The sequence below is a fragment of the Hordeum vulgare genome, chromosome 3H (genome assembly GCF_904849725.1).
Source record: "Hordeum vulgare subsp. vulgare chromosome 3H, MorexV3_pseudomolecules_assembly, whole genome shotgun sequence".
NCBI classification, from domain to species: Eukaryota; Viridiplantae; Streptophyta; class Magnoliopsida; order Poales; family Poaceae; genus Hordeum; species Hordeum vulgare.
The window spans coordinates 496043528-496057498 of record NC_058520.1 but is presented as its reverse complement, the minus strand read 5'-3'; positions in this window follow the sequence as shown (position 1 = coordinate 496057498).

The window sequence follows — 13971 nt, the reverse complement described above, 5'->3', positions numbered from 1 at the left end:
ATCCTATATATCAATCTTCGTTTTTGGACCATTCCGGAAACCCTCGTGACGTCCGTGATCTCATCCGGGACTCCGAACAACATTCGGTAACCAACCATATAACTCAAATACGCATAAAACAACGTCGAACCTTTAGTGTGCAGACCCTGCGGGTTCGAGAACTATGTAGACATGACCCGAGAGACTCCTCGGACAATATCCAATAGCGGGACCTGGATACCCATATTGGATCCTACATATTCTACGAAGATCTTATCGTTTGAACCTCACTGCCAAGGATTCATATAATCCCGTATGTCATTCCCTTTGTCCTTCGGTATGTTACTTGCCCGAGATTCGATCGTCACTATCCGCATACCTATTTCAATCTCGTTTACCGGCAAGTCTCTTTACTCATTCCGTAATACAAGATCCCGTAACTTACACTAAGTCACATTGCTTGCAAGGCTTGTGTGTGATGTTGTATTACCGAGTGGGCCCCGAGATACCTCTCCGTCACACGGAGTGACAAATTCCAGTCTCGATCCATACTAACTCAAAGAACACCTTCGGAGATACCTGTAGAGCATATTTATAGTCACCCAGTTACGTTGCGACGTTTGATACACACAAAGTATTCCTCCGGTGTCAGTGAGTTATATGATCTCATGGTCATAGGAACAAATACTTGACACGCAGAAAACAGTAGCAACAAAATGACACGATCAACATGCTACGTCTATTAGTTTGGGTCTAGTCCATCACATGATTCTCCTAATGATGTGATCCTGTTATCAAGTAACAACACTTGCCTATGGCCAGGAAACCTTGGCCATCTTTGATCAACGAGCTAGTCAACTAGAGGCTTACTAGGGACAGTGTTTTGTCTATGTATCCACACAAGTATTGTGTTTGCAATCAATACAATTATAGCAAGGATAATAAACGATTATCATGAACTAAGAAATATAATAATAACTAATTCATTATTGCCTCTAGGGCATATTTCCAACAGCACCGAGTGTTCATCAACTTCAGCTGGCCCATCCATTCGGATCTTTGACTCTTCAATTTTTCAACTTCGGCTACCAATGCCTTGTTGGTCTCCCGAGACTCCTCCGAAGACTTCTCTCGGTCCGCAAGAGCCTCCTTCACACCAGCCAGGTCATTCACAGCCGCCTCCAAGTCCGCAGCAAGCTGAATCTTCTCAGCCTTCAGAGCATTGTACGCGGATCCCATTTCGCAAGTCTTCTGCCAAATAAGCACAAAGGGAAGATCAGACACATTCAACAAGGAAAAAGTATCGACACATATGACAAAACAATCAAAGTTCTTCAGACCCCTGCCGATGCAAGCAATCGACAGCGGTCTCGAGGACTACACCCAGTGGGTTCACTAAGAGTGACCCCACTGGCATGAAGCTCGAACAGGTCGGCCCTATTGAGCTCCATGACAAACATACAAATCTATGAGAATGCTATTACCCGACCTGAGTAACACTACTCTCGGGGACTACACCCAGTGGGTGCACTCCGATTGCCCCCACTGGTACTATTCGGGCAGATCAGCTCTGATCTGTTCAGATCACGGGAAATACATATAAAGACAACTGCCGGTGCAAGCACTCGACAGAAGTCTCGGGGACTACACCCACTGGGTTCACTCGGAGTGAACCCATGACAAAATAATCCTACTGTATCCGAGTATATCACTTAAACCCCCATTGGGTAACAAGAGGAAAGTAAACACTTACTAGTGCACTTACTCGGATATCGCCCCGGAGTTCCAAGCTTTTCTTGTACAAAGACGCGATGGAGTCATACGCTCCCTTGGCGTCACCCACCATCAGCTCCACCTGCACCATGGCGTCCTTGGCGGCCCCCACCTGGTCTTACAGGAGGTGTCGGACATCATATTGAACGGTTGACGGACCCGGCGCGACAGAAGACTCCTTGGGCATCCCGAGCTCCGCTCCAGTCAGTTCCGTCGCGAGGGGCACCGTCTCAGTCGGCGGCACCGTCTCGGTCGGCGGCACGTTCATGGTGGGAGCAGCAGCAGATGGGACAACCTCAAGGACAGGCGCCAAAGCTGGCCCTGACCCCCTTTGGTCGTCATCCTCCAGATGGATCACCTCCGAAGGAAGCCCGACTGAACAACATGAAATTACAGAAAAAGGGCAAGATTAAAGACAGCACTCGCGAAACAATAATACAAACTCTCGGAGTCGTGACAATGTACCTTGCTGGGATGTGGCAGCGTTATCCGTGTCCATGGGATCATCGTCCTGGCGCGGCAGAGAGGTGGCGGAGGTAGCAGCTCTGTTGAGTGAAATCCACTCGACGGATAAGCACGAGTTCAATCACATACTGAAGGAAGATAGGAGAACAAGACTTACGCTGAGGCGACTGGAACAGTGATCCTCATCCGAGGCGAAGCTTTCCGAGGCTTAGGCCCACTAGGTTTGGCCACCTTGGACGGCTGGTCCGTGGGCTCGGCAGCAGCGTCCCTGGTCCTCTTCACACTCCGAGCACTCGGAGCCACGGGAGGGGCTGGCAGAGCACTCGGGGCCGCTGGAGGAGCCGGCGGAGCCGCGGGATCATGACGGTGCTTAGTTCGATGCTCTGATGGTGGAGGTGGCGAGATCTGCTCCCCAACCTCCTCCTCCTCCTCTTCCGTCTCCTCCTCCATCTCCCCACTGTCGGAGACGTACTCGGCGCTATCCACGATGCCCTCCTGGCTGCCCTCCTCTTCCTCGGCTGGATTCTCGTTCGAGACGGCAGAATACCAGTTGGTCCACTCCTGCACAAAACACAGTCGGCAACGTCAGGCGGCGGGACAAGAAAAGCGATAAATCTAAGGAGATTAAAAGCACTCGACAAGATGTGCCCACCTCATTCGGAGGAGGATTATCGGCGCGTAAGGGCTTCACCTGCCGGGCTCCTTCGGGGTTGTCTCATGCGCCTGTGATGTCGCGGACCCACGCTCTCACAGTCTCCCCGGTCACGCACTCTGGATGAGACCGAGTGGAATCCGAAGGCCCCGCGTAGTGCCACATGGCGTGGTGTCGGGCTTGCAGCGGCTGGATGCGCCGACACAGAAAAGTCTCCAGCAGGTCCGTGCCGGTGACTCCCTTGCGGACGACGGCTATCAGCGTGTCGACCAAAGGCTGGATCTGGATCCTTTCCCCCTTTGAGAGTGCAAGCTGCCTGGGAGGGCCCGGACGATCTAGGCTAAAAGGTGGCAACCCACTCGAAGCATTCGGACAAGCAATGTCCTGGCAATAGAACCAGGTCGATTGCCAGTTCCTAACTGACTCGGACAACTGGAGAGGGGGGTAGCTACTCTTTGTTTTCTTCTCGAAGCCTAAACCCCCGTAGAGCTGGAGGAGATGGGTCTTATCGTCCGACTGGCTAAGCTTTTTGACGGTTTGGGACCTAGCGGAGAAGACGTACTTAAAGAGCCCCCAGTGGGGGGGACATCCAATAAAGCACTCGCAAAGGGTGACGAATGCGGCAAGGTGGGCTATTGCGTTCGGAGGAAAATGATGGAGCTGCGCCCCGAAGTAAGTCATGATACCTCGGAAGAAGGGGTGGGGAGGCAAGGAGAAGCCCCTGAACACATGGCTGAGCAGCAGAACGCGCTCCCCCTCCTTCGGCGCCGGCTCCGTCTCGCCCTCCGGCAGCCTCCACGACTTGTTGACGATCATGCCGTGCTCCACCAGCTCCAGCAAGTACATCCTTCGTCACCGTGGAGGGGAGGAAATCCCCCTAGATCCAACCCGCCGGTTGTGCCCGCTGTCGCCGCTGAGCAGGGGCCACCCCCTTCTTCTTCTTCTTCTGCGACTCGAGTTTGCTGGTCTGCCCCTTCGTCATGGCAAAGGCAACAGGTCCGCAGAGGAGGAGAGGAAAGAGGAGGCTTGGGGCGTGCAGAGAGCTGCGGGAGGAGCAGGGTTAATGCGAGGAAGATGAGCAGTGCAAAAAGAAATCCCGCTGGAGAGGCTTAAATAAGCTTCCGACTGGGTCACTAACAGGTGGACCCAAAATCTTATCTACCCGATCGGCTGTTGCGATGTTAGTGGAGAAGATAAAGGCGCGGTAATCGAGGCGGCAAAACCTACTCGATGGCGATATCGTCATCCCTGCTGAGCGCGCGGCAACCGAAATTTGAGGATCCCGGAAAATCCGCCGCTCTCAGTTTGACCAGTCACATCGAAAGATTTCGTGGAAGCACTCGGGCCCTGACGGTTCGTTTCACTGGTATATTCACTCGGATCACTGGTCGAAAGGATAAAATGGATCGAGGCAAACAACGTCGAAGTCACATCCATACCAGTCGGATCCATACTCCAGACATCACTTCGTCGTTCCAACCCCGATCCATTCGGGGACTAATGATGGGGTTATAGTCCCAGGGTATGGTCATAGGCCTGCCCTATAGGTCCTACCCAAAGACTACCCTTCATAGAGGACAAGGCCCTTAGACAGTTCCGACTGAACTAAGGACTCCCCCATCATCCAGTCGGCGACGAGCACTCAGAGCGTATTTAACATACCGACTGGATTCCACTCTGTACATCCTAACCTCCCAGGAGGGCAACGGTCATACGTTTTCGTACACCATTATTAACATTTAAGGCGTACGTTACCTATAACGTAGGCATTTATTCGCCACTATTCCACCCCTGTCCACCGGGCCATTATGAAGGGCAGCGCACTCTATATAAGCCGCCCTTCCCCACTGGTGCAGGGGTTGGCATTTACTGTAATCCTATATTCCACTCGACACTAAGCTCCCAAGAGCACTGAGACGTAGGGCTTTTACCTCCACCGTAGAGGGGCCTGAACTCATACATCCTCGCGTAGCTAAGGCTCTGCCCATCCTTCCGTACCCTACACATCTACTGTCAAACTTATAGCCACGACACAGATGAACCTCCTTGCTTCAAGCGCCTGAATTTCTCACACATCTCTTCCACGAAACTCGCTGGAATATAGAGAGCCCTGAAATCCCTGCAGAAATCATCCCAGCTAATCATTATATCGCCTCTAGAATCCTTCAACTGTTGGCACCATTCTGCTGCCTGACCCTTGAGCTGAAAAGTTGCAAACTTGACGAAGTCCTCTGGTCACACATTACTGCACTCGAAGTGCTTGTTCATGTCACGAATCCAGTCATTTGCATCGAATGGCTGGTCACAGGAAGTGAAGGACTTCGGCTGGTTCGCCAGGAATTGATTCAGAGTTGCAAACTGATGTCCACCATAGTTGAAATTGTCATGTTGCTGATCATTCCTCTCTTGCAACAACTGAAGGAACATCTGAGTGTTTGCATTGGTTGCAGAAATCACAGCTTGCCATGCCTCTAGAGGAGGAGGAGGTGGTGGAGAGTCAGCACTCTCACAACCCGGATTCTGGCGAGTTGGTGGAGCCATCCTGGAGACGGGCAACAACGTTAGACCAGAGATGAAAATTCAAGATTAAGTTGAATCAACAAACAGAAATATTTGAACAAGAATACTCAGCAGTTGCACTCGAACTATAATTAGTAAGAATGCTTCCTCAAAGTAACTGCCGACAACATCTGATTTAAAGCCACTCGTAAACCAAGTATAAGCTAGGATTGCTCGGAACAAATGCACGACAAAGATTCCATCCGATTTTTTCGTGGATAGGATTGCACGGGCTCTATCTTACAATAGCCATCATGTACAAGGTAGTGCACACGACATATGAAGCGTCCCCGAGTCGTAGCAAGCTACAAGGACTCTTTAAGACACAACGAGAACCGCTGTAAGATGACCGTGAACAAACGTATCCACTGAATGTCGAATCCCAACCTCACATCATGCATCTGTTGGAAGATTGTCCTATAAGTAACTACCTGAGTTCGCACCTAAGAATTCCCGAAATTTCTGGTCATGGAATCCGGTCCATGGATACAAGGAGTAATATATCGATCAACTCCTATACTAACCCGTCCAGTGTATCACATTCGTCAAGACAAAACCAAAATCTCAGAACTTCATCTATCTCAGACCCTCGTGATCACAACGATACCAAGTGTGAAAGTACTCCTGAACTCTCTGCACCAGTACTGGGGATGTCAGGGTTATCTCGCCATTAGTAGTATTGAAGCAATTTCGAACATCTTCCATCCCGAGATAATAAGAAATCAGATAACGATTTGCTCAAGAATTCCCTGGAGCTCAACTCCCCGGAATAAAATCAACACAACAGGGGGCACCAAGACAGAACTCCGTCACATCGGTATCATATAGATTCAAAAAATATCCGCATGATCCTAAAACTTTTTGAGCAAGAAGAGGAGTAGAATTAAAATTTCCTAAGTCGTGAACCTCACCAGAGCATACAAGAGGAGAAAACAGAAACCTACTCTCTCATATAACTAAGACTCAAAATAGTTTTTCCTATACTCGACTCAGCCAATTCGATCAATCAAAGGATCCTATGGTCGTAAGGCTCTGATTACCAACTTGTAACGACTAAGATGCGTCATTTTTCTTATTTGGGGACGAGGCCTCAAAAGGGGAAAGGGTCGCATCTAAGTGTATCGCAAGCAGGATAACATTGCCATTACATAAATAGAGAGATGAGTATAAGATTCAGCTTACACTCGCCACATGCTAAATTACGATCCACACAAGCATTCATTATTCATACATAAGACAGGGTCCGACTACGGACAAGATAAACAGCAAAATCATGCTATCCCTCCTTGCTAGTCCCACGATCACGACCATGCGCCTCTAGTCCTCGGGGTATGTCACATACAGTCTGCCACTGTCTTCGTCGAACTCCCACCTCAGTTGGATATCCTCGGGAGCATCTGCAACTAGGGTACCTGTTCCTGTGGGTGTTTGTAGTAAACTGCGAGCCACGAGGACTCAACAATCTCATGACCTTGGTATCAAGTCTAACTAAGTTAATGGGTGAGATGGGATTAAGTGTTTGAGTTTGCAGCATCCTAAGCATATATATATAGTGACTAACTTACGAACAAAACCAAATAAGTAGTGGTGCTCTACGTAAGACGGTCGAATACTAGAATGATCACTAAGTGATCCTGAACACCTACTTACGGCATTCATAACCCCACCGTGTTCTCGATCAGAGAAGGAGCTCTGAAAGAAATAGTCACAGTTACGCACATAGTTGGCAAGTTTTATTTGAATTACTTTAAGTTATCTGGAATCGAATGTTAACAAAATATCCATGTTTGCCACATAACCACGGGCAAGGCTTTCCGAAAGATTAAACCCTGCAGGGGTTCTCCAACTAGTCCATCACAAATTACCACAGGTCGTATAGTAATCCTCTACCACGAAACTCCTGATCTCGTCGGATTCCTTAGTGGAAAACCTCAACTTTGAGAAGACCCAAAGTCTCACCGGAATCCCAATGTGCAAGATATATCGCTAAGGTAAGACAAGTCTAGCAAGACCTCCCGATGTGTCGACGATCCTGATAAGAGACGCGTATCTCGTTCTCACGACACGAGGATAAGCTGCGCGTGCGGTGGCCTGATAGAAATCACCCAAGTTTCCCTGGGTTGGCCCCGCACAGTGCTCTAGGTTGGACCAACACTCATGAGGAGTACTGGCCTGGGGGTTGATTAAGTTCCTTGGGGTAGCTATTCCCTATGCTTTTATTATTAAGTTGTTAACAAATTAACTCCAAAGTTGGGTCTTGCCGGACAAACCTTAACCCTATACGATTTATCAATGGGGTCCCCATAACAACCCCGAACGTGTTAGGAGCGCTCAGTTATGGAATAAAACACCGGTAGCCGAAACTAAGGCGGCAATAGCGGAACAAATCACCCGGCAAAAGGCTAGGTCTCCCGCTATTTACCAAGTATATAGGTTCATTAATTAAATAGCAGGTAAAATATGATGATATCAAATGGACATGTTATCACATGAACCAGCTCGCACCTGCAACTAGCAACGCTGACAAATTAGTGGTTGAGCAAGTCTATCTTAGCCAAACAATATATGCTAGGAAGGGAGGTGTTTGAGGTTTCATGGCAATGTTTGATGGCCTATATATCATGTGGTAGGCAGCGAAGATGTAACGATAGAAACGAATCACTAAGCAAAACAAAGCTAGAAACGGTGTCAAGGTCACGATCATCTTGCGTGTGACCTCTTCAGAGTGGAACTAATCCTGATCTTCCTGCACGAACTCACCGGACTCTTCGAACTCGTTTTCGGCCCTAGAAGCTACCCAAAAGAAACAAGCAGGAAATAAATACCAGCAAAATGATGATGCCACAGACATAATGATGCATGCATGCACAACCTGTGACCATGCACATAAGCCACCCTACACACATAATCAAGTGCGACCTCACCACAAGGTGACTTTCTACAAAAATACCCACAACCAGATTCTAGTACCACCATTGGATTCCTTGGGATTTTCTACCCCAAATTCATATATCATACTGCCCATGTTGCATTCAGAAAAACACCACCAACAATAAGAGAAAATTGGCACAGAATCAAACTACGACTATGTCAAGAACATGGTTGTTCTTGAGCCTGCCCTATTTGGCAAGTCCATATCTGGACATATTACACGAATGGAAAATATGTCTAATTATCACAAAAATAAACACAAACAATAAAATAAAACAGAAAAAAAATAAGGAGGGGGACCCACCTGGCAGTGGCCAGGGCCACCTCACTGGATGACACGTGGGCCCCTATGGCCCACTGTCAGCCCCCCCACACACACAACACATAGCACACACAACACAGTAAAGTGTGTTTGGTTGGAGGGATAGGCTAGGGTGGTTGTGGGTATCCCCAACCAGGTGGCTGGGGATAGCCCTTTTTTGTTTGGTTGTAAGGGTAGGGTTATCCTTTTTTTTGGTTGGTTGGGAGGATGGATCCTCCCGCGCCGGCCGCACCGGCCGCCGGCCACCTCCCGCGCCGGCCGCGCCGGCCGCCCCAGAGTAGTTGCCACCGCCAGCCTGTTTTTGGCGGTTGGCCACATCCCTTTTTTTGAGAATATTCCCAGCATCTGGTTGACTCTGTCCCTCCTCGCCCCAGATCCAAACGCATGGCAACCACAGAAAAAAGTGGTTATCCCTGTCCCTAGGAGGATATCCCTCCAACCAAACACACCCTAAAAGAGGGCAGGGGGATTCGAACCCACGACCCCCTGGTGGAGGGGCGGCGCCGGAGCCACTCAGCTAGGAGGGGGTTTGAACCAGAAGTGGTTCGGTCCCCAATAGGATAACCACACGGGCCCTTCTTCTACCTCAGATCGGAAGGAGGGGATCGACGCCGGCGAGCGATACGGCAACAGCAGCAGCTAGGAACGACCGGCGGGGGTGCGGGAACCCTAGGGTGTTCCATTCCGAGGCAAACCGCCTCGAAACACAGAGGAGGAGGCAAAGCCCCGAGCTGCACATGCAACTATGGCGGCACGCGGCTGCAGCTACTGCTCCTACATGCTACTACACTGCTATGGCTTCGCTACTACCAAACTGAAGCTGCTACGCTGCTGCTCTACTCGACTGAAGCTACTTCTGCTACTACTCGCAGCTGCTGCTGCCGCTCTGCTACAACCGAAGGTGCTGCTGCTCTGCTGCGAATAGAGCAACGCCGGTGAACTACACGCGAGCGGGGCTGCACAGGGAAGGGGAAGGCGGAGGAGAGGAGCTGCGCTCACCAAGAGGAACCGAAGAGGATCAGGGCGAGGAGAAGCAGATCGAAGACTCGGGTTTGTTTTTAAATATCCGAAACAACTTTTGAATTAAAAGCCAGGGAGGAAAGAAAAGGTAAAGAATAGAACTACAAATAAAACTAAGATTTTAAAATCATGCCCCAATTTTATAAAAATAAATTGGGCATTTTATAAGAGTAAAAATTAAATGTGTTTTAAAAACTAAAGAATTTGTTTTTGAAATAAAACAAAAGGAGAATATAAAATAAAAACCAGAGGGTTGCCCCATAAGTAATAAGAATTTTTTTAAAAGAGGAGGAACATTTTTATTGGTTCAAAACAGAAGGGTTTAAACTGCCACAAAATAAATGGAAGAAAGGGTTTTGAAACCACGGTGCAACAAAAGGGGTTTTGAGAAGAATCCTTGATGCACCCAATCACACAACAATCACAATGCCACACTCACAAAGCACTCACACTTTCAATCACCAAAGGTGCAACACAAAACAACAAGAAGAAAAGATGTGATGCCATGAAGCACAAGAGAAGAAAGCAAATTCATTTCATATCAACCACAACATGCCAAGTTGTAAGGTGCCATACATGGAAAGGTTACATAAAAGGAAAGGGGTGCACTAGGGCTGTCACAGGCGGCCAACGACTTTGGCCGTCGTCACCTCCACGAGGACAAGGCCCGCCTCCTCTACAAGGAGGACTACCCGGCGCCAGCGGACATGCACGTGGCGGGCTCGTGGAGGCTGAGCGCCGGCGGAGTCCAAGTACCACCGCCGCCCTCTAGAGCTCACCGGAGCGTGCAGATCGCGCGCATTCTTTCATCGCTGCTGGAGAGCTCGCGGAACCTCCCGAGGTACGCCCCCGACAGCAACATGTTGTGGACGGCGTAGTTCGAACGCGTCATGCCGACCAGCTCGCCGCCACAAACAGGGTCGAACCCCGCGTCTGCCACAACTCCGAGGGGCGCCGTCAATGGTGGGGCATCCCCGACCGTACTTGAGAACATTGAGGGCGGCAACTCGCACGGTACGAGTACCCTCCGCCACCTGCCGCCGCCGCGGCTCTTGGACGACAAGGCGGATCGAGACAATGTCTTCCTCCTCGTCCGGCTCCTGCTCCTTCGGGTCGACGACTACACTCCTCCCCGTTAAACCGGAGCCGCGAGAGACGCCGCTAGGGCGGCGCACGCATAGCGGTGGCATCTTCATCAATGAGCGCGGTGCCTCCTCCCGCCTCGTCAAGTCGAAGACGGAGCCGACGCTCCTCCCCGTCAAGCAGGAGCACCTGGCCATGGCCGCCGACGACGAGACCGCCCTCAATTGGGCGCGAGACGATTACGTCCTAGAGGAGATGGAGCGCCAACGCTGCACCCTTGAGGAATTCGCCGCATGGCGCCGCGGCCATGAGGAGGACGGCATCGTCATCCTCGACGACAACGACAAGGAGGCGTCCGGGCCTTCCAACCCCGTTCGCCAAGGCGACGCACGGCAATGGTGCAGCAAGGACGGCAGCGGAGCGCAAGACGATGACGGCGACGACGACGGCGGTGACTACACCAACTTCTACAAGCTTTTCAACATGTAAAAGGCGGCAGCGGCGGGCGATAGCGACGTAGTTTCCATTTAGGGTTTAGTTATGTTTATTTCACTTCTGTATAAATATCAATGAAAAACTATAAATTTCCTTTAAATTTTAGTCTTTTTGGTCGAATTTAAGCTAAGTTTGTTTTTTTGAAAAATCGGCTGGGTGCGACCTTTGGAAGGGTGACTCGGGACCCGAGCCGACCTAGGCCGATTTTTTTCACCAGCCCGCCCTCAAACGTCGCTATTTCATGCGATGCACTTAGAGGCCAAAGTGGATAACTCGATAGCCCATTAACTCGCTAGATTAGCAAAGTTTTGTGATTCTGGTGTTTGGACGAATGGAGATCCTGGTTCGATCATCCTTTCTCTTGTAACCGACGTAACACTTATTATAAATTAATAATAAGGAGGTTTTTATATTGTAAAAAAACAGGTTAACCTTTTTTTTTGAATGCTTAACACTGTTTTTTGTTTGAGGAATATAAATAAAAATACAGGTTAACCTCAGGACTAGGCAATAGCCCAATGGCTGGTGTCACCGTGCACCGGGCATAACCTTTTTTGTTTGGAAAAAACCCATTTTAAACTCTGAACTCGTAGAGGTTCGACAAAATAACCCCGAACTCGAAATCCCTGTCGATTGCATCCTAAACTATGCAATTCCGGTCTAAATCGAACCCTGAAATTGTTTGTCAAACCGGGATTGCAAAGGATGGCCGGGATTGTTTTATTTCAGAAATTTGAAATAGTTCATGGAAATAAAAAAAATGTTCACGAATTTGGCAAAAAAAATATGCATTTGAAAAATAAACTAATTTTAGAAAAACGTGATGAAATTGTGAGAAAAAATCACGAGTAGTTTAAAAAAATTGTTCAATGCATATTCAACACATTTTTTTTAAAACGTGACGAAATTGTGAGAAAAATCATGGGTAGTTTAAATAAATTGGTCAATGAATATTTAAAAAATGTACACTTTAAAAAAGCACATTTTTTTCAAACAAAAAATATCGCTGCAGTAACTTATTCTAGTTCGCTATCATATTCGCTGCAGTAGAGCGGCCAGGTTTAAAAATCATGACTAGTTTAAAAAACTGTTCAATGCATATTAATAAAAAATCCTTTCATTTTTATTTCTCTGTTTTCTTTTTTTTCTGGTTCTTTTTCCTTTTATTTATATTTATCTTTTTTGTTTTTCTTTTCTGCTCCTTTTTTCCTTTCGTTTAATTTATCTTTTTTGTTTTCCTTTTCTGCTCCTTTTTTCCTTTCGCTTAATTTATCTTTTTTGTTTTTCTTTTCTGATTCTTTTTTCCTTTTGTTTTTATTTCTTCTTTTCCTGGTTCTTTTTGCTTGTTTGAATACGTGTCTGGTTCACCGTTTGTTCTGGCCCGTTTAGGTATTGCCACGTTTTACATTGACTTAATTTTTCATTAACAGACAACCATGTGCATGCCCAGTTTTCAGGCGGTACCGCTTCGATGGTGCGTTTTTTATGCTCCTTAGGTCTACCATGTGCATTTCGATGTTTCGCATTGTACTGCATGTCGTACTATATGGTCGTTATTAGTGATGGTCCGTGATGGTTCTGGTCGTTTGTGTCCGCGTCGTCGGGGCCGTCCGCCTGGGACCAATATGCAAACAAATACCCAATGCTTGATAGAAGAATGGGTTGTACGCTGCCTTAATAGTTTATGGCGTGTGCTGCCTTAATAGTTTATGGCGCGCGCTGCTATGACCAATATGCAAACGAAAAAACTAAAGCAGGCCGGCCCATTAGATGAATCCCGTTAAAATTTGCTAGGATTTGATTTAGACCGAAATTGCATAGTTCAGGGTACAATCGACCGGGATTTTGAGTTGAGGGTTCATTTGGGCGGACCTTTACCAATTCAGGGTTTAAAATAAACTTTTTCCTTTTTATTTTAAAGAAACCGAAGCCATCTCAGCCATACGTTCAGTAGAGAGCCATCCAGGCCCAATTAGAGACGCGTGGACGGTGGGTCTAGGTCGCGCCCCCACCCCGACTCGACCGCCGCCGCATCTTCTGACACATCCCTGACCTCGACTGCCGACGGCCGACGGGCAATCCTCGCGGCCTCAACGGCCCTGCTTGGGCAACTAAAGTTCGAATCCTGTTCGGATTGAATTTCTGGGATCCTCACTACAGGGGGCAAATATGTATGCCAAGCTTTTAGACAGGGAAAAAAACATAGGTTAACCTTTTTTCTATTTTAAAAAAACCGAAGCCATCCCGACCGAGACGTTCAGTAGAAAGCCATCCAGGCCCAATTAGAGACGCCTCGACGACCAAAAATGCTAAAGATACGGACAGGTTCTAACAGACTTTTACGGAATGCTAACACGGCTTAATCTAATTGTCCCTCCCTGATTTTCATTGGTGGGACCGTCCTCTTTAATCAAGTTTCAACCAATCATAACTAACGAGCCTGTAAATCTTCCGTAGAGAGCCCGTACGTCTAGCATTAGGATGTCCGTAATGGTAGTACCATAGATAGTATCATGCATACCAACTAAGCAATTTCGATGAGGTGACATAGAATTAAATGAAGAAAAAGAGGGTTGAGTATCATATCATAATACCGTATCATATTAAATGATGTGCTACTATGTGTCTTGCATGGCAATAAATGAACTACACTATGATACTAAAATATGATACTATGCATTACGGATGTGGT